At 44.4% G+C, this 23,552-nt stretch overlaps 1 protein-coding gene and 1 long non-coding RNA gene across 3 annotated transcripts in view; one reads left to right on the forward strand and one right to left on the reverse strand.

The window, feature by feature from the left end:
- Nucleotides 1–23,552, forward strand: part of GNG7 (G protein subunit gamma 7) — a 356,098-nt gene that overhangs the window by 59,638 nt on the left and 272,908 nt on the right. The gene's annotated exons all lie outside the window — the stretch shown is intronic.
- LOC143976053 (uncharacterized) overlaps nt 14,791–23,552 on the reverse strand; it is a 56,842-nt gene continuing 48,080 nt past the window's right edge. The window contains exon 3 of the long non-coding RNA XR_013272477.1: nt 14,791–15,529. This is a non-coding gene — a long non-coding RNA (uncharacterized LOC143976053). The remainder of the gene's footprint in view (nt 15,530–23,552) is intronic.

Genomic DNA, 23,552 nt, shown 5'->3' on the forward strand with positions numbered 1-23,552 from the left:
ATTGTAAAATGCAAAAAACTATTCTAATTCCCCGTACACACAATTGGAATTTTGGTCTGAAAAAGCTCTGATGATTTTCCTGACGGAATTCCGACGGGATTTCGCTCAAGCTGTCTTGCATACACATAGTCACACCAAATTTCCGACGTACAACACGTATGACAGGACTAGAAAAAGGAAGTTAAATAGCCAGTAGCCAATAGCTTCCGTTTCGTAGTTGAATCAGAGCATGCGTGAGTTATTGCGCGTCGGAATTGCATACACACAATCAGATTTTCTGATATTTTCCATCTGAAAAATTGAGAACCTGCTCTCAATCTTTTGCTGGGTGGAATTCGGCCAGCAAAATTCCGATGGCGCATACACACGGCTGCATTTTCAGATGAAAAGTTCTCATCGGTCTTTTGCTGGCTGAAATTCTGACCATGTGTACGTGGCATAATAGTTTCACATATTGCTGCAACATCCACACACATTGGATCCCTACATTAGAGGGGATTTATTCTTCCAAAGAAAATATACCTTTGCACACTATCTTCCTCACTCAGCTAATATGACCCCAGTGGTGATGGAGAACTGCAGGAGAGGGACAAATAATGCTGTTCAGGGGCCCGACCTCCACTTTATCGACCAATTATATCATTGGTTGTTAGGACGCTGGCAGCTGGAAGGAAGTAATGGTGCACAATGAAGACCTTTGGCTTTGTGTAACTAAAAGGCAGGCTTGATCAACCTTCTGGCTTGTATACAATTTTTGGACAATTTTGAGGCACCCCTGAAGAGACCTGAAGGCACCCTGTTTGAAAAAGGCTGTTCTATACAATGGAATATCATAGCTGAGGTCCTTTACCCCCCTATTTTGTTGCCCATTATTTGTCCTTCCTGAGGATTGGTTACCAAATCTAAATTGCATATTCAAGAGGAAGCCAAACCAGGAGTGTTTTTCCCATTTTTAATGCAAGTATTTTGCTAGCTTTGTTAGCTACAGTTTGACATTGTATGCTGTTGCTAAATCTGTGATCTACAAGCACCCCCTAGATCCTTTTCCATCACCGATTCTCCCAGGGGAGTCCCCCCTAATGTGTATTTTTGGCACCCAAGCATATTGCTTTACATTTCTCAATTTTGAACCTCATCTGTCAAGTTATTCCTGTATTGATGCTATACCTTGTGTCAAAGGTATTCTACTGCATAATGTGGTATCATCAGCAAACCCTAAAATCTAGCTCTTGATTCTAGCCTCTAAATCTTGCGCAACCAATGAGTCAATCACAAACACGGCCCCACACACAGTCCTTCCCCCAGCCACCACCGCCGCTCTCCTCTTGCCTGCAACTTAGAGTCACAGTACTGGATAGAGGGTGGGGGCAGGAGCTGCTGGAACTAACTTTTTTCATTAACCAGCAGGTGATTGGTTGCCGGGCTTGTTAATGTAAAAAGTTAACTCCATCAGATCCCGCCTTCTATCCAGTACTGTGTGACTTCTCCCGTTCTCTGCTCTGCTATACACCGGTATAAGGTAGGAGAGTGCTACTTACACACTGGAGTGAAGGGGACAGAGGACACTACATGGGGGTGTGTGTGAAGAGGACATCGCACTGGGAGGGCAGAGGACATTACAGTGGGGTGGGGGGTTTAAAGGGGACAGAGTAAACTACATGGGAGACACAGAGGATACTACAGTGGGGGGGAGGGGCAGGGCCATCTTAATGAGCGGGCACCCCTGGGCACTGCCCAGGGGCCCCAGCTGAATGGGTGGCCCTGCACTTTATCTGTCCCCTTGTAAACATCAACCTGGGCAGCACAGTGGTGTAGTGGTTAGCACTCTCACCTAGCAGTAAGGTTCAAATCACAACCATGACACTACCTGCCTGGAGTTTGCATGTTCTCCCTGTGCCTGCGTGGGTTTCCTCCGGGTACTCCGGTTTCCTCCCACAATCCAAAGACATTGTCACGATCTGGAGTCAGGCTCAGAGACCAATAGCTATAGCAGCAGAGCAGATATTCACACAGGTCACCCTGGCTGATGGCACGGGTTCACCTGAGGTGCGGGGTCTAAGCACTAACCGGTATTCACCAGAGCTCCCAAAGGTGGAGATGGGCTTGGCTGCGTGTTAGTGCCAGGTCGCGGTCCTCAGGATAGCCCCACCAGGAGGTGAGCAAGCCGGGGTTCAGTAGCGGATGAACAGGTAAGGATCAAACTAGAGCGTGGTCAGTAAGCAAGCCAAAAAGGTCGGTAATGAGTTGTTGCAGATTGGGATCAGGCAGAAGCGTAGTCGTGGAACAAGCCAAGGGTCGATAACAAGCAGTAGTAAATATAAGCGGCAGCAGCGAAGACGGGCACGAGATACAGGCTGGAGATGGCACAATATTCTGGCAAGGAGGAAGTGCAGAGACATGGCTTATATAGGAAGTTCATGGGAGGAGCAAAGGGTTCAAGGTTCAAGGCAAACAAGATTCAAGACAAGATCACTAAAGGAATTGTCCAAGGAGCTGTCCAAGGAGCTGTCCAAGGAGCTGTCCAAGGAGCTGTCCAGCATTCCAGGTGGCTCAGTAAGCAGAGTCACTGCCAGACACACCAGAGGTCCCAGGTTCAAGCCCAGGTCCTAACAGTACTCTCCTCCTCCCAAGACGTCCACTGGACGTCTTAGGGCCCGGTTTGTGAGGGAACCTCTGGTGGAATTCTCTTGTTAATCTAGGTGCATTAACATTCTATTTCCTTTGGGCTTTATTAGTTTTAGAAGTTCCAGTTGTTGATACTTTCATCGCTCGCAAGGCTCTTTCGAAAGTCTTCAGGTCCTGCTTACGGACTATGGTGCCATTTGAGGCATAGGTACAGTCAGGAGGTAGCGGGGTCATCGGCACAGGAACTTCAAGTGGGGTCACCGGCACAGGAACTTCAAGCGGGGTCACCGGCACAGGAACTTCAAGCGGGGTCACCGGCACAGGAACTTCAAGCGGGGTCACCGGCACAGGAACTGCGACTGGGGACACCGACACTGGAACTGTGACTGGGGACACCGACACTGGAACTGCGACTGGGGACACCGACACTGGAACTGCGACTGGGGACACCGACACTGGAACTTCGAGCTGGATAGCAGGCAGAGATTCAGGGACAGCAGGAAGGATCCTAGAAGTACCCACTTGGAGAACCTTTGGCCGAGGTGGGCGAATTGGACAGAGAGAGATAAGATGCCCTCTCCCCCCACAGTAAAAACAAAGACCACAGTCTCTCCTCCGCTCTCTTTCACCTTGAGATAGCTTGGGCCGGATGGCCCCGATCTCCATGGGTTCCACGTCTCCCAGGGAAGGTGTGCATGTGACATTAGGAGCGTCTAGGCTTTGTGGGGTAAGGACTTCAGCTTCATGGCTTGGAACATACTGTGATGGCATGGAGTCATATCTGTACCAGGTACTCCTGTCCCTGGATGCCCGCAGGCCACGTGAGCAAAGAGCAGACTTGGGAACTCTGGTTTTCTTAGAAACAGGAATGTAAGAGTCCAGAGCAAACATGAATGCCTCCCAGCTATCCAAGACTGGACTCCTTTCCTGTAAAAGCTGATGAGCCCATGTTTTGCATTGTCCAGTGAGCAGGTTGATGGAAGCACGAATCTTAATATAGTCAGTGGCATAGGTTCTAGGCTTAAGGGAAAACAAAAGCTCACAATCCATCTTAAAACAAAAGAAGGATGCACGATTACCATCAAACTTCTCAGGCATCAAGACAAACGGTTCTGGAAATACCGGTTCCGGGGTTGGGTGTACTGTGCCTCTAAACAAGCGGATTTCTTGCTGCAGCTCAGCAATTTGCTGCCTGAACGGAGCCACGGCATTTGCTATAGCGGCCTCCATGTTTTTGGCCAGAATATTATGTCACGATCTGGAGTCAGGCTCAGAGACCAATAGCTATAGCAGCAGAGCAGATATTCACACAGGTCACCCTGGCTGATGGCACGGGTTCACCTGAGGTGCGGGGTCTAAGCACTAACCGGTATTCACCAGAGCTCCCAAAGGTGGAGATGGGCTTGGCTGCGTGTTAGTGCCAGGTCGCGGTCCTCAGGATAGCCCCACCAGGAGGTGAGCAAGCCGGGGTTCAGTAGCGGATGAACAGGTAAGGATCAAACTAGAGCGTGGTCAGTAAGCAAGCCAAAAAGGTCGGTAACGAGTTGTTGCAGATTGGGATCAGGCAGAAGCGTAGTCGTGGAACAAGCCAAGGGTCGATAACAAGCAGTAGTAAATATAAGCGGCAGCAGCGAAGACGGGAACGAGATACAGGCTGGAGATGGCACAATATTCTGGCAAGGAGGAAGTGCAGAGACATGGCTTATATAGGAAGTTCATGGGAGGAGCAAAGGGTTCAAGGTTCAAGGCAAACAAGATTCAAGACAAGATCACTAAAGGAATTGTCCAAGGAGCTGTCCAAGGAGCTGTCCAAGGAGCTGTCCAAGGAGCTGTCCAAGGAGCTGTCCAAGGAGCTGTCCAGCATTCCAGGTGGCTCAGTAAGCAGAGTCACTGCCAGACACACCAGAGGTCCCAGGTTCAAGCCCAGGTCCTAACAGACATGCAGGTAGGTTAATTGGCTTCTGTCAAACATTGGCCCTTGGATGGGGACCTTGGATTGTGGGCTCCTTGGGGGTAGGGACAGACATGAGTGTGCAATGTACAGGGATAGGGACAATTGTACACACTCAATCAGGTTGAACTGGATGGACTGGTGTCTTTATTCAACCTAACTAACTATGAAACTATGAAACCTTCCCAAGCTCCTTCTTGCTTAGGTGGTAAATAAATATATTTTTCTGGGCCCATCAGCTCAATAGAGGGGCCCAGAAGGCGGGAGCTGAGGGATTATTTTTTCATTTTCACCATCCTGCGCCCAGCCGCATGCTCTAGAGTTCCCGGCTGCGGGGCCAGATTAACATAGGGGCTATTGGAGCTGCAGCTCCAGGCCCCTCCCCCAATATAGGTCCATATGCCAGTGGCTTATCTGTGTTCCATCATGAAGGAAGAAAAGCCCTCTGTGTGATGCACACATGGAGGAGACAAGTGTCAACTGCTGCAGCCGAGTCCTGTCTCTGCCGATTGCCGTCTCCTATCACAGGATCTGTTCCGCTCACACAGATTTTCAGTGTCCGGGAGCTGCAGGCAGCTGTCTGGATGGAGGGGCGCTGATGTCACCCTAACCAGCAGGAGCCCGGGAGGAAGGAAATCTGCCATGCTGTTGAGAATAGATGAGGTTAGTAAACTTATTAGGGAGGGAGGATTGTGTAGAAACTGACCTGGGTGGGTGTAATGATTGTGCTAGGGGACAGACTTCTGCCCCCCCCCCCCATGTAATGTGCTCTCCTGTGCCCACTATGTCATGTGCAATGATAGTAGGCTATGTCATGTGCAGTGCCCACTATGTCATGTGCTGTGCCATGAAGTGCCCACTATGTCATGTGCTTTGCCATGAATTGCCCACTATGTCATGTGCAGTCCCCACCATGTAATGTGTTGTGCCCACCATGTAATGTGCTGTGCCATGCAGTGCCCACCATGTCATGTGCTGTGCCCACCATATCATGTGCTGTACCATGAAGTGCCCACCTTGTAATGGGCTTTGCAATGCAGTTCCCACCATGTGATGCAGTGCCCACCATGTCATGTGCTGCGCCATGCAGTGCCTACCGTGTAATGTTCTGTACACACTATGTCATGTGCCGTGCATTGCCCACCATGTCATGTGCCATGCAGTACCCACAAAGGAACGTGCTGTGCAGTGCCCACTATTTAATGTCCTGTGCCCACCATGTAACGCATCGTGCAGTGCCCACAATGGAACGTGCTGTGCAGTGCCCACCATTTAATGTCCTGTGCCCACCATGTAACATGTCGTGCAGTGCCAACAATGTCCTGTGCTGTGCCATGCAGTGCCCACCATGTCATATGCAGTACCCACTAAATAATATGCTGTGCCCACCATATAATGTGCTGTGCAGTGCTCAACAGGTAATGTGCTCAGCTGTGCCCACCATCTCACGTGATGTGCCCACCATATAAGATGCTGCGCTCACCGTGTGCATGTGCTGTGTTGTGCCCACCATGTAACGTGCTGTGTTGTGCAGTACCAACCATGTCATGTGCTGTGCCCACCATATCATGTTCTGTGCCCACCACGTAATGTGCTGTATTGTGAAATGCCAACCGTGTAATGTCCTATGCCTACCATGTAATGTTTTGTGCCATTATCACCATTGAGTGTGCTGTGAAGTGCCCACTGTCATGTGTTGTGCCCACCATGTAATGTGATGTGCTTTGCCCATCATGTAATGTGATGTATTCATGTATCCACCATGCAATGTGCTGTGCCCACCATCTAATGTACTGTGCTGTCCCATGTAACATACTCTGCTGTACCACCTCCTATACTACCCACATCTGCCACTATCTCGCCCTATACTGCTCAAACCTGCCTCTATATTGCCCTATACTACCCCAACCTGCCACTATACCACCCTATACTACCCATACCCGCTATTATATGCCCTATACTACTCAAACCTTACACTCTACCACCCTACCTACCTATACTACCAAAACCTTTTACTATACCCCAATATACTACCTAAACCTTTTACTATACCTCCCTATACTACCCAAACCTGCCACTATACCCTCTATACTACCCAAACCTGCCACTATACTACCTATACTACCCAAACCTTCCACTATACTACCCAAACCTGCCACTATACCATCTATACTACCCAAACCTGACACTTTACCCCCTATACTACCCAAACCTGCTACTATACTGCCCTATACTACCCAAATCTACCACTATACCATCCTATACGCTCCAAACCTGCCACTATACTGCCCTATACTACCCAAACATTCCACTATACCGCCTATACAACCCAAACCTGCTACTATATCACCTATACTACCCAAATCTGCCACTATACCACCCAAATCTTCTACTATACCACCCTATACTACCCAAACCTGCCACTATACCACCCTATACTACCCAAACCTGCCACTATACCACCTTTACTACCCAAACCTGCCACTATACCCCCTATTCTACCCAAACCTTCCAGTATACTACCCAAACCTGCCACTATACCACCTATACTACCCAAACATGCCACTATACTGCCCTATACTACCCAAACCTGCCACTTTACCGCACTATAGAGGAGAGCTATGATGTAATCGGTATTGCTGAAATTTGGCTTCAATCCTCACATGACTGGGCTATTAATATACCTGGCTATGCACTCTTTCGGAGAGACAGGATAAAAAGGAAAGGTGGCGGGGTCTCTATGTGAGAAGTGAGCTCAAAGCAAGTTTAAAAGAGGACCTGGTTGATTGAGAGTGCGATGAGTCTAAAGCACTATGGGTAGAACTGCATATAGATGTGCGTAGTTCAAAGTTAATCATTGGAGTTTGTTATAGACCACCCATTGTTAAAGAGGAGGTGGAGACTCAGCTCCTTGCACAGATGGAAAGGGCTGCAAGGGCTGGGATGGTGATAATAATGGGGCATTTTAACTACCCAGAAATTGGCTGGAGTAATGGCACTGCTGGGACAGTTAAAGGGCAAAAATTTATAAACCTGTTAAAGGACAATTTTATGGTCCAGTTTATTGTGGCCCCCAACTAGGAATGAAGCTCTGTTTGACCTGGTAATCTCAAACCATGCAGAACTTATTACTAATGTTCAGATAAAGGAACACCTGGGTAGCAGTGATCATAACATGGTTTCATTTGATGTTAGCTGTAAGCAAGAAATACATACGGGAAAGATAAAAACACTTAACTTCAAGGGAGCATAAAGACTGTTTGGGACTTCACTGCAAAGTATATTCCCATGGGCAATAAGTTTAAAGGCTAAAAATAAAACCTATGTGGCTACCGGTCAAAGTTAAAAAAGCTATAAACAATAAGAAAAAAACTTTTAAAAAATATAAAAATTAAGTAACACTAGTGTCGTTTAAATGTTAAAAAGAATTTAACAGAATATGTAAAAAGGAAATCAAGGATGCAAAAATTCAAAATGAACGACAGATTGCAAAAGATAGTAGGAAAAACCCCCAAAAACTCTTCAAATATATTAATAGTAAAAAGGTCCAGTCTGAGCACGTAGGCCCTTTATAAAATAATCTAGAGTGGGTGACTGGGGACAAAGAGAAGGCTAATTTATTAAATACTTTCTTCAGCTCTGTGTAGACAAAAGAGCATGGGGGAGCTCATGTCCATAATAGGGGTGGTATTGACATAGCCCTGAATGATCCACAATGGCTCAAAAGTGATATGGTCCAGAAATATTTAGACAGAATAAAAGTGGATAAAGCACCTGGACCAGATGGCATCCACCCACAGATCCTAAAATAATTGAGCTCTGTAATTTCAAAGCCATTGTATCTAATTTTTAGGGACTCGTTAATGATGGAAATAGTACCATTGGATTGACACATGGCGAACATGGTGCCTACATTTAAAAAGGGAACAAAGTCTTTACCAAGTATCTATAGACCCGTTAGTTTAACTTCTATAGTTGGGAAGATAGTGGAGCGTTTAATAAAAGACCACATAGACGAGTTCTTGCTATAAAAAAACATTTTAAGCAACAGACAGCATGGATTCATGAAAGACAGAAGTTGTCAGACAAACCTGATTTATTTTTATGAACAGGTAAAACCTTGGAAGGAGGTGTGGCGGTGGATGTGGTATACTTGGATTTTGCAAAAGCGTTCGATACAGTTCCACACACATGGCTCATGTGTAAGGTAAAGTCTACAGGCTTGGAAATATCAGTTTGCAAATGGTAGAAAACTGGCTAAAAGACCGAATTCAGAGAGTAGTGGTTAATGATTCTTACTCTGAATGGTCTAAGGTTATCCGTGGTGTACCCCAAAGTTCAGTGATGGGACCCTTACTTTTTAATATCTTTATAAATGATATTGGGTCTGGGATCAAAAGTAACATTTCTGTCTTTGCAGATGACACAAAGCTATGCACTGGAATAAGCTGACCTCAATGCTCTGTCTAATTGGGTGACTATGTGGCAGATGAGGCTTAATGTTGATAAATGTAAAGTTATGCACTTGGGGGCTAAGAATGTACATTCATCATGCATACAAGGGGGAGTACAATTGGGGCAATCCATAGTGGAGAAGGATCTGGGGGTTTTGGTAGATCATAAGCTCAATAATAGCATGCAATGCCAAGCTGTGGTTTCCAAAGCGAGCAAAGTCCTTTTTTCTATTAAGGGAGGTATGGACTCCAGAGAGAGAGATATAATTTTGCCCCTGCTCAAATCATTAGTAAGACCTCATCTGGAATATGCAGTTCAGTTTTGGGCACCAGTTCTCAAAAAAGATATCGGGGAACTGGAGAAAGTGAGAAGGGCAACGAAACTGATAAGGAGGCATGGAGGAGCTCAGCTATGAGGAAAGATTAGAGGAACTGAATTTATTCTCTCTTGAGAAGAGGAGAATAAGGGGGATATGATCAACATGTTCAAATATATAAGGGGTCCATATAGTGAACTTGGTGTTGAGTTATTCACTTTGCGGTCAACACAGAGGACACGGGGCCCTCTTTGTGTCTAGAGAAAAAGAGATTTCATCTCCAAATACGGAAAGGTTTCTTCACAGTAAGAGCTGTGAAAATGTGGAACAGACTCCCGCCAGAGGTGGTTCTGGCTAGCTCAGTAGATTGCTTTAAGAAAGGCCTGGATATGTACATAATATAACTGGCTAACACTTATAGGTAAAGTTGACCAGGGAAAATCCGATTGCCTCTCGGGGGGATCAGGAAGGAATTTTTTCCACTGCTGTTGCAAATTGGAGCATGCTCTGCTGGGGATGTTTCCCTTCCTCTGGATCAACTGTGGGTATAGAATTGGGTATATTAGATTGTACGATATTTTTTATTTAATTTTATTTCTGTTTTTTATGGTTGAACTGGATAGACTTGTGTCTTTTTTTCAACCTGACTAACTATGTAACTATACTATCCAGACCTGCCACTATACCGCCCTATACTACCCAAACCTTCAACTATACCACCTATACAACCCAAACCTGCCCTTATACCACCTATGCTACCCAAATCTGACACTATACCACCCTATACTACACCAACCTTCCACTATACCTCCCTATACTACCCAAACCTGCCACTATACCACCCTATACTACCCAAACCTGCCACTATAACACTCTATACTACCCAAACCTTCCACTATACCACCCTACACTACCCAAACCTTCTACTATACCACCCTATACTGCCCAATTCTCCCACTATACCAGCTATATTACCCAAACCTGCCACTATAACACCCTATACTACCCAAACTTGACACTATACATTACTACACCCTATACTGTACCCTTCTGACCTCCCCTTTACTGTGTCCCCCAACCCCTCTATACGGTGCCCTCCTGCCCCCCCCCCCCACTGTGTACAGGCATACATAAATATAGGCTGCTGATAGACTGGGAGACGCATTTATGACAGTTTGTACAAGGAGGGGGATCATTTCAAAAAGGAGTGGAAGCAATGTGTACAGGGAAAAAGAGTCCGTGTATATGGGTTAGGGGGGCAGTGTGTAGAGAAGGCAGGGACAGTGTGTATAGGGGGTGAATTTAATTTGGGATAATTCCCTGCTTGTGTGTATTTTATGTTTCTAGTGAGACTCAAAGCCACTCCCAATATGTAGCATCATTTAGCTACACCCTCTCCTTGTCACCATGCACATAGGGTGCCACAGGTCACCATCTCCCTGGTAGGGGCCCTAGTGCATTACTTTGCCCAGGGGCCCATGATGTTAATAAGATGGCCCTGGGGAGGGGTGTGTGTAGGGGACAGGGGACATTGCATGGGGGGGCAGATGACATTACACTGAGGGGTTGAAGGGGACAGAGGACACTACAGTGGGGGGAGGGTGTGAAAGACAGAGGACATTGCTTTGGGGGGCAGAGGACATTGCATGGAGGGGCAGAGGACACTATAGAGGGGGAGGGGGGAATGGGACATAGGACACTGCATGGGGGGGTGCAGAGGACACTATACTGGGGGTGAACGAGACAGAGGGCACTGCATTGGGGGGGGGTAGAAATGTAGAAATGCATATAAAAGCAATGGAGAAGGCCTTCAAAAAACGGGTTGAGAGATCATCATCAGTAGTAAGACTTTATAAAGAATGCAACAAGAAATGTAAGGGTGCAATAAGGACGGCCAAGATAGAATATGAAAAACACATAGCAGTGGAGAGCAAAAAAAAAATCCCAAGAAATTCTTTAAGCATGTAAACAGTAAAAAAGGAGAACAGACCATATTGGCCCCATAAAGAATGAAGACGGACATCTGGTTACAAAGGATGGGGAGATGGCAAAGGTATTGAATTTATTCTTTTCCTCAGTCTTCAGGAGGGCATCGAGGGGCCCTTCAGTAACCAAAACTCCAGTGTTTATCCTCATGACACATCACAGGAAGCACCACCATGGTTAATAGAGGACAGAATTAAAATTAGACTTGGGAAACTTAACATTAATAATAACCGGGACCAGATGGCTTGCACCCAAGGGTACTTAGGGAACTCAGTCAAGTAATTGCCAGACCATTGTTCTTAATTTTTACTGACAGTCTACTGACTGGAATGGTACCAGCTGTTTGGAGAAAAGCCAATGTAGCACCAATATTTAAAAAGGGCCCAAAATACATGCCTGGGAATTACAGACCAGTTAGTCTAACATCAATAGTATGTAAACTCTTGGAGGGGATGATAAGGCACTATATACAAGATTTTAGTAATGAGAATGACATCATTAGCAGTAATCAGCATGGATTCATGGAGAATCATTCTTGCCAAAACAATCTATTAACCTTCTATGAGGCGGTGAGTTGCCATCTAGATAAAGGAAGGCCCGTAGACGTGGTGTAGCTGGATTTTGCAAAAGCATTTGACACAGCTCCCCATAAACGTTTACTGTACAAAATAAGGTACATGGACTGAAAACTGGCTACAAGGGTGAGATCAGAGGGTGATGATAAATGGGGAGTACTCGGAGTGGTCAGGGGTGTGTAATGGGGTCCCCCAGGGTTCTGTGTTGGGACCAATCCTGTTTAATTTGTTCATAAATGACCTGGAGGATGGGGTAAACAGTTTAGCTCTATACCAAGCTAAGCAGGGCAATAACTTTTCTGCAGGATGTGGAAACCTTACAAAAAGATCTGAACAATTTAATGAGGTAGGCAACTACATAGCAAGTGAGGTTCTATGTAGAAAAATGTAAAATAATGCATATATATATATATATATATATGAATGCAATATATACACTGGGGGGAGAACCTGTGGGGGAATCTAGGATGGAAAAGGACCTGGGGGTCCTAGTAGATGATAGGCTCAGCAGTGGCATGCAATGCCAAGCTGCTGCTAACAAAGCAAACAGAATATTGGCATGCATTAAAAAGGGGATTAATTCCAGAGATAAAAGGATAATTCTCCCGATCTACAAGACTGGTCCAGTCACACCTAGAGTATGCTGTCCAGTTCTGGGCACCAGTCCTCAGGAAGGATGTACGGGAAATGGAGTGAGTACAAAGAAGGGCAACAAAGCTAATAAAGGGTCTGGAGGATATTAGTTATGAGGAAAGTTTGCAAGCACTGAACTTATTTTCTCTGGAGAAGAGACGCTTGAGAGGGGATATGATTTCAATATACAAATACCATACTGGTGACCCCACAATAGGGATAAAACTTTTTCGCAGAAGGGAGTTTAACAAGAGAAAACAAAGAAGATACCACATCAAATGGGCTGCACCTCAAGTACAAATGTTATAGCAACCAGGACACATCCATTTTAAACGTGACATGCAATGTAAAGTCTGTGTATATATGCGTTGTTTTGAATTTTAACTCTAATATATCTCATTTCAGATAGTGAGATTTATTTTGCTCTCTCTTGCTACGTCTTTGAACCTTTTTCTGTGTCCTCAGGAAGCCTTTATGGCGAAACGTGTAGACGCAATGCACAAGGGTTCAATGTACAAATTGTATCATTTTATATGATTTTTATATTCTTTTTTGAACACTGTTATGATATTATGTATTTTCTATTAATAAACTATTTTGTTACTTTCTTATTTGTTTCCATGCCTCAAACAGTCTGACCTGTTGATACCTATGTGGTATCTTCTTTGTTTTCCCTTGATATATACGGATAAGTCACTGTGGGTGCTCCCTTCTATTCCCCTATTTCTCAGAGTTTAACAAGACTTGTGGCCACTCAGTAAAATGAGAAGAAAAGAGGTTTAACCTTAAACAACGTAGAGGGTTCTTTATTGTAAGAGCGGCAAGGATCTGGAATTCCCTTCCACAGGCAGTGGACTCAGTGGGGGGCATTGATAGTTTCAAGAAACTATTAGATAAGCACCTGAACGACCGCAACATACAGGGATATGCAATGTAATACTGACATATAATCACACATATAGGTTGGACTTGATGGACTTGTGTCTTTTTTCAACCTCACCTACTATGTAACTATGCAACTTGCCATTCGCCATATAGCAAAATCACGGCAGCAAAGTGGTTGTGTTCTTCTGATCGGGTGTCATATTCCTAATCAGGATAACAGAGCCAGCACACGCCCGCGGCAATCGGAGGTGCTGTGTGTCAGTCTGATGCACCGCAACTCCGATTGTGGTATAAAACCTCTGACAGAGGCTTCTTACCACATGATCAGCTGTGACCAATCACAGCTGATTATCGCATGAACCAGAAAGTGACGGTAAACAGCTTTCCTCGGTTCACGCTGACAGGGAGAGCCAATTGGCGTCTCTCCCTGTAAGACCTTGTACACACGTGTTGTCGGATAATCCGACCGTGTGTGGGCTCCATCGGACTTTTTCCGTTGGAATGTCCAACCAACAAAGTTTGAGAGCTGGATATAAAATTTTCCGACAACATGATCCGATGCGTGTCAGCTCCGATCGTGTGTAGCCTAGTCCGACGGACAAAGTGCCATGCATGCTCAGAAAAAATTCTGAGACGGAATCGCTCAGTCAGGTAAAAATACCGTTCGTAATCGATATACCCTGTTTCCCCTAAAATAAGACCTAGCATGAGTGTCGGTGATGGCTGCAATATAAGCCCTACCCCCCAAATAAACCCCACCCTCTTTCCCCGAAAATAAGCCCTACCCTGAAAATAAGACATAGAATGACTTTAACTAGGGCTTATTTGGGGGGTAGGGCTTATAGTGCAGCCATCGTCGACAATCACGCTAGGTCTTATTTTAGGGGAAACAGGGTAGCACATTCGTCACGCTGCAATGTTAAAAATTCTTTAATGCAGCACATTCTCTTTTTCTTTATAATGCTACAAGAATTAAGTTGTTTTGCTGCTCATATTCACACGTACTTCTCCAAAACTTATTTCTTTATTCTTTTTCCTGATTTCATGAATACAATATTTTAATTCGTCACATCTCCCTAATCATTTTTGATTTTTTTTTTCTGTAAATTTTGTGGTTGGCTTTTTAATCAAGATCTCCTTTTTTGACATTTTGCTCATCTTCGTATTTTTTTTTGTGTGTGTTTTGTGTGTCAACTTACCATAACACCATTATTATCTTTTTATTTTATTCTTTTATTTTTTTAATCTCTAGGAGGTTGTTTGGTGTTGGTGCCCCTTGTTTTAATTTGACTTTGTATTTTTGAAATGTACCTGCCTACTCACAAATAAACTGTCCTTTATGAAGTAAAACACATAGGCAAGTATATCTTGAACCCAAAAAAAACCTTTATTTAGGTGTCATAAACAAAGAGGGAGGAAGCACTGGAGAAACTAGCGAAGCTTTTGGCCCCCAGGGCACACATCAACTATTTAAACGCAAAAATTGGTGGCCTGAGGAGTACATATCTGAGGGAGAACAGTCTGGTCCTGAATTCCAAGAAACCCGGAACAGCAGCAGATGACATCTATGTTCCCAGGCTGTGGTCATACAAGAGCCTGCATCTTTTGTCAGATCAGACTGAACCCAGGTCATCACTCTCTGGTCTTCCTTCCACGCTTCCTTCTAGGCTGTGGCTGTGGTGCTGGAGGTGTGGCAGAAACAGGAGGAGGAGGAGCATGGTCCAAATCACACAAGTGTGTTGTTTGTGTGATTTGGCCCTTCAATCCCTTAGTCAGTGTTTGGATAATTATCTCCTCACACATGAGGTGTTGCCTCTCCTCCATTCGCTGGAGTTTGTAGGCAGCCAAGGCCTCTTGATATGTGGGGGTGGCTTAAAGGGCTGCAGACGCCTCCTCAATTAGCTTGAGAGCCCGACTCCTCCACATTCCCCCCTTTCTGGCCCCTTTGGGTGGAAGGCGGAGGAGAGGGACTTGGGATTCAGTCAGGCTCCTAGGCCTGCCCACCTCTTGGCTGCCACTTACCCCTGCCTCCTCCTGGCTGCCACGTTCCACAGCCACCTCCTGGCTGCTGCATTGCACACCCTCCTCCTGGCTGAGGTCTTCCTGTGTATGAAAAAGGGACATAGTTTTAGTTTTTGGTTCATCAAACACACAAAATTTTCAGCTCTTGACTGTTGCAAATTGTTAACAAATAGAAAAGACTATCATTCTGAGCCCAGCATTTTTCATTCTTGGCCCAAATGTTTTGGCCACTACTGTCTATTGATATGTGAAACACTTTCTAAAATCAGCAATTAGTGAGCAAAAATCAAGTTAACATCATTAATTTTTACTCCAAAAATATGTAGAACAATACTACACCTGGCTCAAGCTGGGCTCCTCCAGTTCTTCCTGTCTGGAAGGCCCAGGTTGGGCATCGGAAGACTCAGCAGGGATGGAATGAAGCGTAGAAGGAAGCGTGGAAGGAAGAGTAGAGAGGGATTCCCTGACCTCAGCCTGGTCTGACAGAAAATGCATCCTCTCACAGTACCACAACCTGGAGACATAAACTTCATCTGTTGCTGCTCCAGTTTTCATGGACTTCAGCACCTTCTTGCGCTCCCTCAGATATGTACTCCTCAGGCCACCAATTAAATTTTCTAAATAGATGATGTCTGCCCTGGGGACCACCAGCTTCACAAACTCAAGCAGTTTCTCCATCGCTGCCTGCCTCTTTAATTTGTTGCTGTAGTGGGGATGTGTAGCTTGCCACAGACAGTACTTGTCGATGAACAGGGGGAGAAAGCTGTGGTCGCTAAACTCATCCATATTATTTAATCTGCAAGACACAACACAAGACAAACTCTAATATCAGGCTAAACTCTCATAATCTTGTCCCAATATAGGCCTCAATCTAGAAGCAGTATAGGCTAGTGATGTACCAAGTTAAAATTGTACCTTCGTCTGAACAATCGGCACGTCAGCTTCTCCCTCTGCTCACAGATCGCCCCTGTGGTTCTTTCTAGTCTATTCCCTGCCCCTTCTCTTTCAGCGCAGTGGGGGGAGCAGATGGCGGAGACACAGCAGGGGCATGATAGGAATTCCACTAACGAGGAGGAGGACAAGGAAAGCCCGGAGCCAGAAATGTCCCGATCCCGGAGGAGAAGATTTAAGGCCTCAAATATGTCTTTTGGAGAGATGTTGGAGATGGTGGACATATTGAAAAGGAATGACTATGATGGGAAGTATGGACCTTACCCAAACCCAAATGTCAGAAAGGCCAAGATCACGACTAAAGTTGTCAAGAGTCTTCAGAAGAATTTTGGGGTACGACGATCCAAGGCTTAACTGAGAAAACACTGGTCAAACCTGAAACTGAGGGAGCACGATCAGTACAGAAGGATCAAGCGAGTTCTTCAAAAAAGTAAGTAGTTGTCGTGTGTTCATATTATTATTATTGCTTGCATACTGCTCCATGTGCTTTGATTTAATGTTGTACAGTTTAAAATGGCCACTTTCATGTTCATGGGTTCAATCGTTGGTAATAAACATTGTTTGTGCCCACTCCAAAAACGATGTTTTGGCAAGTTGCACTTGACTACATTTGTTCACACAACAGGTAAGTATTCCAGCTTTAGAAAGTGTCAAAAATAATGTTTTCACCTTTGAACTCTGCCAAAAAACACAACTGTACGACACTTCCAAGCAATGTTTCATATTCCTATTTCTGCCCTCAAATATCTGTGTGCGAAGTATTCCTTTTTTACATTCTCATAGGGGAGAGAAGACTCGGGACGTCTGAGGACACCAGGAACCCACACCTCCCAAAGAAGGGGAAATACCAACATCAGAAGCAGAGGAGGAGGAGGAAGGAGAGATTGTCAAAATTGGCGAAATTGGCACAACAGGTGAGTGTCTGAGACCACAGCTTCTGGTAAGCTAATCAATGTATGCCTGCATATTTATAATACAGTGTTTTTTTGGTTTATTTTAAGGTGATGTGGATGTTGTGGAAGAAGAATCGCATTTTACCCGTGAAAGTCCAGATCCTCATTGGAGAGATAATGGGGTGCAATCGTGATTTAGAGAATATCCACAAAAACATCAATGATGTTCAGCAAAAAATGTCAAATCTGAAACACCCAAAACTAGCTAGCATCCATTTTAATTTTTCAATAACACTTTTATATTTTTAGAAAAGCCAAATTTGGAAGATGCACACAGTGTGTCAACATGTGCTATCTCCCATCATGGGGGATCGATTTACGCATTTTGTGGGTGCAACCCCTTGCTTGCTACTAAAGTGGCTGAGATGAAGGGGTTGCACCCCCAAAACACGTACATTAATACCCTATGATGGGAGATAGCAAATGTTGACATTAGGCATGGGATCAGGAGGAAACTGGCCACTTTTTGATTCACAATTTGTGTGCATCTTCCAAATTTGGCTTTTACAGGGATGAAGGCAATATCAGCACAGTTTGTACATACTCATGTCTGATATTGTTCTTTTCTGTGACAATGGGTGTTATTTACTAAAGGCAAATCCACTTTGCACTCCAAGTGCAGTTTCAGGTGCACTTTTGCAGTGCACTTGTAGTGCATAGTGGATTTGCTTTTAGTAAATAACACCCACAGTGCTTTTTAAATTTCCCCAATCATGTCATTTTCACGACCCCACATATTTCTGCCATGGTGCTGAAAATGAGCAATATTTTTGTCAGTATTACACTACATACATTAACAACAAAACAAGGTGTGTGTGTAGCAGACCCACAACATAATAAGATTATCTGAAGAATAGACTGTCACCTCATCTCGCTCTGAAATTGGGTTTGCACTGTTGTAGAAAAAGGCCCAAAAAAACCACAAAAAAAACTAGGACACCCCTAAAACAAAGCCAAGCAGTAAATGAAAACAAAGATTATTGAAGTTTGAAAGAAAAATTTATTTAAAAAATGCCTCTCAGACATTGTCTGGCATATCAATGTCCCCCCCTACCCACAAAGTACTCCACATATCTTGTTCTGACCTTGCAGGCGCTTTGGGGGGGGGGGGGGGGGGCAAGCCAGGACGACCAGCTTCAAGGGTCGTCAGGTTAGCATTTTCAGGTAAGCCTGCATCAGGCCCAACTGAGGCCACATAGTTTGGTGAATGTTTTTTCAAAATATTGTGCAGAATGCAGCACGAAAGCACAATATGATTGAGTTTATATTCCGCCATGTGGATTGGAGTCAAAAATAGGCAGAACCGGCTGGCCATTATCCCGAAAGTGTTCTCCACTACTCTTCTGGCTCTGGCCAGCCGGAAATTAAAGATCCTCTGGTCCGGGTGAGGGTCCTCATCGGGAAAGGCCACATCAGATGGTTTGCCAGAGCAAATGCCTCATTGCGACGAAAACAAAGGGGAGTCCTTCCACATTCTCCTCTGGAGGTGGCAAGCCCAGACTGCCACTCTGGAGACGCCAGTAGAACTCCGTCCGTGTGAACACTCCACCATCCAACATCCGGCCATTTTTCCCCACGTCCATATACAGGAAGTCATATGTCACTGACACCACCGCCAACATCACGATACTATTATACCCCTTGTAATTATAATAGTAGGACTCCGAGTTGGGGGGTGGGAAGATGGGATGTGTTTCCCATCAATTGCACCTCCACAATTGGGAAAGTCCCAACGGCTGGCAAAGTGGGAGGCCACAGTCTGCCATTCCTGTGGCGTTGAAGGAAACTGTGGAGTCAAAGAAAAAAAAAAGAGACATTTTGCACATCAACATTGCAAGCAGATTAGACACAAACATTTTTGGCCAAGATCAGTATAACATTTTTGGAAATGAGTATTTAAAGCCAAAAGTATAAGGTTCCCTTATCAAATTCCTCACCCCCTCCATCTGATGGCCCATTGCAAAAAATTAGGGGGGGGGGGGGGGGTGTTTTGGACAGGTAACCCTCTCCACTTCATTGAGAGCTGAATGCATAATGTGTGATACTTGCACTATTGTCAGCCCACCAGACAGGTAAGAAGTGTCATAATACAAAAAAAAGGAATAAATGGAAGCACATTTTTACATTTCTCCTATTACCTATCAAGATAATAATAGGAGAAAACAAACTTTAAACACTAACATTTGAAAGTATTGCGGCAGGCCATTGCACTACATGCTTTGGTGAATTCATCCATAAATCTGACCACAAAAGAGGTAGGTATAGTGTGTATTGGGTTTGGTAAAGTCAGCAGATAGAGGATTGCTATCTGCTGACCTAGCAGTTGGGGGGAGGGAGGATCCTAATGAGTTTGGCCCACCAAATAAAAACCTCTGGCACGCTGCATGAATTTAAGCACACACATAACATTTTAGGGGGTGTTTAGGGGAAAGCAATACTATGGAGCTAACAAAATACATTGCTAAGTGACTAGGCTATAGGTTTATGGACCCAGAAGAGCATGCTGGGAAAGTTAGTGAAGGCAAATATGCATGAAGGACAAAAAAGGAACTTTAAAAGCTTCCAGCATGCATGAGGACAAAGGGGCACAGCATATCAATTACAGCATATTGCTATCATGGTAATTAGGGAATGAGGAAAGAAATACAATACATTAGCAAACATTAAATACATAGAATGTGATGTTAAAGGAGAAAACTTACCTTAATATAGTGCTTCTGCAGGACCTGTATGATGGCAGAACAGGTCTCTGGAATAATGATTCCCAGAGCCTGGGGGGAGATGTCTGTTGAGAACTTGAGGTCCTGAAGACTTCTCCCTGTCGCCAAGTACCGCAACGTGGCAATGAGCCTCTGCTCCACAGTGATGGCTTGCCGCATGCAGGTATCCTGCCTGCTGATATAAGGGAACAGCAAAGCCAGCAGATGGGGAAAAACGGGGTCCATCATCTGGAGATAATTCCTGAAATCATCAGGATTATTCTCCCGGATCTCACGAAGCAAGGGCATGTGCGAGAATTGGTCACGCTGGAGCAACCAATTCTTGCTCCACAAACTCCTCCTCACCCTGTTCATAGACTGGGCTTGTGTCAAAGCTAAAAGCCCAACACCAAGCCCCTCCACAGCATGAACTCTACGATGAGTACGTACACGAAACATGGCTTCAAAGCGGCCGGCTGGTCAGAACAGACTAACAGAAAGCACAGATAAACAGCAAGGCCTGAAAGAGCGAACTGAAAACCAGAAACGAGCGGACAATAAGCACTGGGTATCAAAGCGTACTATACGAAGATATCGTTTGCAATGACCAACAAATGCAAACTGACTACATGCACTGATAATCAGATACGCATCGACAAGCACAAACTGAAGAGGAGTAACGATCTGAAGCACAAATCTGAAAAGCGCGAATCGTCTCTAACCAAACTTCTACTAACCTGCGATAAACATGAGATCAGCAGAAGGAGCCCAAAGGGTGCCGCACGTGGTGCTGAGCTTCCCTTTTCTAGTCCCGTCGTACGCGGTCTATGTCACCGCGTTCTTGTCAACCGGAAATTCCGACAACTTTGTCCGACCGTGTGTGTGCAACATCACTTCCGGACTAAATTCGTCGGAAATTATCTGACGGATTTTGTGGTCGGAATGTCCAACTGTGTGTACAAGGGCTAAGAGGGAGGGTCTGTGCTAATTATCAGCACAGCCCCCATCAAAAGGTGCCCATCAGCTGCCAATCAGTGCCCATGACCTGACAGCCAGTCCCCCTCTATAAACGTCTGTCAGTGCCAACAACAGTGCCAATCAGTGCCCAAAAAAGTGCCAATCAGTGCCCCATCAGTAATGCCTGTCAGTGCCCCAAAGTGCCAATAAGTGCCACTCAGTAATGCCTGTCAGTAGCTCCTCATCGGTGCTGCCTACCCAGTGCCACCTATCAGTGCCCCTATCAGTGGCATCAGTGCCGCCTATCAGTGCCCATCATTTTTTTTTTCAAAATTGTCAGTACTTTTTTGTTTATAGAGCAAAAATTAAAAACTGCAGAGGTGATCAAATACCACCAAAAGAAAGCTCTATTTGTGGGAAGAAAATTATAAAAATGTAGTTTGGGTACAGTGTTGCATGACCGCACAATTGTCATTCAAAATGTGAGAGCGCTGAAAGCTAAAAATTGTCCTGGGCAGGAGGGGGGGATGTGCCTAGTATTGAAGTGGACGACCCCCCCTTCCCCCAGGGATCCTTGATTTCCTTTATGTTGTCCAGGTAGATCTCCACCTCTAAGCCCTTTTACACACGGTCGGACATTCCGATGGACAATGTCCAATAGGACCGCGTTGTCGGATAATCCGACAGTGTGTGGGCTCCATCGGACTGTTTCCGTTGGAGTATCCGACGGGCCAAGTTTTCCAGCTGGGCTATAAAATTTTCAGACAACATGATCCGATTGGACTTTGTCCGATCATGTGTAGAGAATTCCGATCGGACAAAGTGCCACGCATGCTCAGATCAAATTCCTAGACCAAAGCTATTGGCTACTATCCTGAACGTAGTCCAGTCCTAACGAAATAACGTCATCACGTTAAGTACGATCGGATTTTATGACAACTTTGTCCGACTGTGTGTATGCAACAGTTTCGGACAAAATTCCACGGATTTGGTTGTCGGAATGTCCGACCGTGTGTACAAGGGCTAAAAGGTTGCCTACACCTGCTCTGAATCAACAATAAACTAATTGAACAGACATTGCAAACATTTATTGCAATAAATACATTTATAGCTATGTTAACCTCCAATTCATATTCAACATTAACAATTTTGCTGCCAGACTAATTGTTTATGAAGATCTTTTTAAAATTGAATGCCATCTATAATTATCTGTTTACAACAGCACTACTTAAGTATAATATGAATAATTAAAATATGTAATATCAATGCCATTATGATTACCCACTGGATAGCTATGTTCTTCACTGTCCCAAAATTTCCCCCCAGGTTTTCAGGCAATCACTTTTGAACACACATTGCTAGTCAGCCTTGCCCAACTTTAAAAACCTTTTATATGCCATGGATTCATAAGAACCCAATTCATCAGCAGCAAAATGTGATATAACATACAAAAAGTTGTGCATCTGGCATTATAAGATTTTTTAATGAAGGCGTTAATGAAGCCCAGTTAAACCAGACTACATGAAATTAGTCAGAGGTCTATTTATTAATGCTTTCACACAAGATTCATATAGCTTTAACCCAGAAGTCAGGGTGGGGTTGATTTACTAAAACTGAAGATTGCAAGATCTGGTGCACCTCTGCATAGAAACCAATCAGCTTCCAGTTTTTTTTTTCTTGTCAAAGCTTAATTAAACAAGCTGAAGTTAGAAGCTGATTGGCTACCGTGCACAGCTGCACCAGATTTTGAACTCTCCAGTTTAGTAACTCAACTCCACTCTTTTTTAAAGGATAATTTTAATCCTTAGATGGACATCGCTTTTTTTTTTTAATCATTATGTGGCTGTTACATCTGTTTCTATTACCTCTGTCAACATGTAAGTGTACAAAAGATATGTTATCAAAGAGTGGCTGTAACGCTTTTGTTTGTGACTTATTCATTCTTTGTTCATTCTATTATAGAAGCAATATGTTCTATTATTATTTACACCCTTGAAGAAAGAAGTGATCTCTGAAACGCGTCGGATGTGGCCCACAGATATCTGCCATGGTGATGTCATCACGGTAGTCCTGTGACATAGTAGAACTATATTCCATTTGTTTTAACATTGTGTTGACTCACATGTTTACCAGCCACTATTGCTGTTCTCTTTTTACCCATTGTTAAATAAAAAATGTATTAATTTTATATACTTCTATACTTCTTTGACTCCAATTTTCCATATTGGTATTATTAGATTTCCAACTAAGTTGGGGAATTAAAGTCCCGTCTAGGGGGATTTCTTCCTATTTCCCGTATAGATGAATCAAAATCATATTCCCCATGTTACCACAGATACTTTAGAGCATTGAGAGGATTTCACTGAGTGTGAGGTACCAGGGAGAGGGGATGCAGGTGGTGCCATTCTGACTGAAACCTGAGGCAGCACTTCTTTGTTGTTTTTTTGGCTTCATTTTCAGGAGAAAACTCCTAAGAACCATTACATTAAGTGGCGGAGGTTATTAGCAGACCGAGTAACAATATTTACCGGGTGTTTATTAGCT

The sequence above is a fragment of the Lithobates pipiens genome, unplaced genomic scaffold (genome assembly GCF_037356315.1).
Source record: "Lithobates pipiens isolate NorthernLeopardFrog02 unplaced genomic scaffold, aLitPip1_a1.2 Scaffold_13, whole genome shotgun sequence".
Classification (NCBI taxonomy): Eukaryota; Metazoa; Chordata; class Amphibia; order Anura; family Ranidae; genus Lithobates; species Lithobates pipiens.